Consider the following 1,709-nt stretch of genomic DNA (forward strand, 5'->3'; position numbering starts at 1 on the left):
GATGTCCCCAGGTGTCACTTGCGGCGCAGGTAGAAGGCGGTGGCGCCCGCGGCCGGTGCCAGCTGCAGCGCCTCGTCCGGGGCCGTGCTGAGGAAGAGCCCGGGGAAGGCGGCGGCCTCGAAGGTGTGCGTGGAGCCGCCGAAGGTCTTGTAGAAGGTGAAGGGCGCGGCCCTGTCCTTGTCGGCCGAGAACAGATCCAGCAGCCCCACGTCCTGCCGGGCAGGGACACAGAATGGTGGCACAGGCTGGGGACAGCAGCCGTGGCCTGGTGGTGTCACCTCGGGGAGCAACCATCTGCAGGTGGCACCATCTCCAGGTGATACCACCTCAAGGAACCCACACTGACCTCATCTCCAGGTAAACTCACCTCCAGGTGACCCCATCCCCAGGTGACCCCATCTCCAGGTGACACCACCTCAAGGAAGACCCATCTGCAGGTAGCACCATCTCCAGGTGTCCCCATGTCCAGGTGTCCCCATGTCCCGGTGTCCCCATGCCCAGGTGGCCCCACCTCAAGGAACCCACACTGACCCCAACTCCAGGTGACCTGTTTCCCACCAGGGTGTCCCACCAGGTGACCCCATCTCCAGGTGGCGCCACCTCAAGGAACCCCCATCTCCAGATGACAACAACATCAGGGCCACACCCCCAGGTGATGTCACCATCACCCCACCCTGGGGAATCCCCACTTCCTGGTGACCCCGCCCCCAGGTTGGCATTTCTGGGGTGACGCCACTCCCGGGTGCCCCACTTTGGGCTGGCCCTTCCCAGGATGTCCACCCTGGGTTCTCCACCCTGGGTTCTCCACCCTGGGTGCCCCACCTTGGGCTGGCCCTTCCCAGGATGTCCACCCTGGGTTCTCCACCCTGGGTTCTCCACCTTGGGCTGGCCCTTCCCAGGATGTCCATCTTGGGTTCTCCACCCTGGGTTCTCCACCCTGGGTTCTCCACCTTGGACTGGCCCAGCCCTGGGTGCCCTCACCTCACCTTGGCTCACCCACCTTGGGCTGAGCCATTTTTGGGTCCCCACCACCCCAGGGTGTCCCCACTCCGAGTTGACCCGCCTTCAGCTAACCCACCTTGATTGACCCACCTTGATTGACCCACCTTGGATTGACCCATTTTTGGGTCCCACCCACCTATGGATGTCCCCACCTTGAGCTGACCCGCCTGGATTGACCCAATTTGAATTGACCCACCTTGAGTGACCCACCTTGGGTTGCCCACCTTGAGTTGACCCACCTGGATTGACCCAATTTGAGTTGGCCCACCTTGCATTGACCCAAATTAGGTTGACTCATCTCAAGTTGACCCACCTTGAGCTGATTCAGCTTGAGCTGACTCACCTTGGGTTGTCCATCTTGGATTGACCACCTTGACTGACCCACCTTGACTGACCCACCTTGGATTGCCCACCTTGGGTTGACCACCTTGGATTGACCACCTTGACTGACCCACCTTGGATTGCCCACCTTGGATTGACCACCTTGGATTGACCACCTTGACTGACCCACCTTGACTGACCCACCTTGGATTGCCCACCTTGGGTTGACCACCTTGGATTGACCCACCTTGACTGACCCACCTTGGATTGACCCCCTTGGGTTGACCACCTTGGATTGACCCACCTTGGATTGACCACCTTGACTGACCCACCTTGACTGACCCACCTTGGATTGACCCCCTTGGGTTGACCACCTTGGATTGACC

Source organism: Geospiza fortis, unplaced genomic scaffold, assembly GCF_000277835.1.
Source record: "Geospiza fortis unplaced genomic scaffold, GeoFor_1.0 scaffold3329, whole genome shotgun sequence".
Classification (NCBI taxonomy): Eukaryota; Metazoa; Chordata; class Aves; order Passeriformes; family Thraupidae; genus Geospiza; species Geospiza fortis.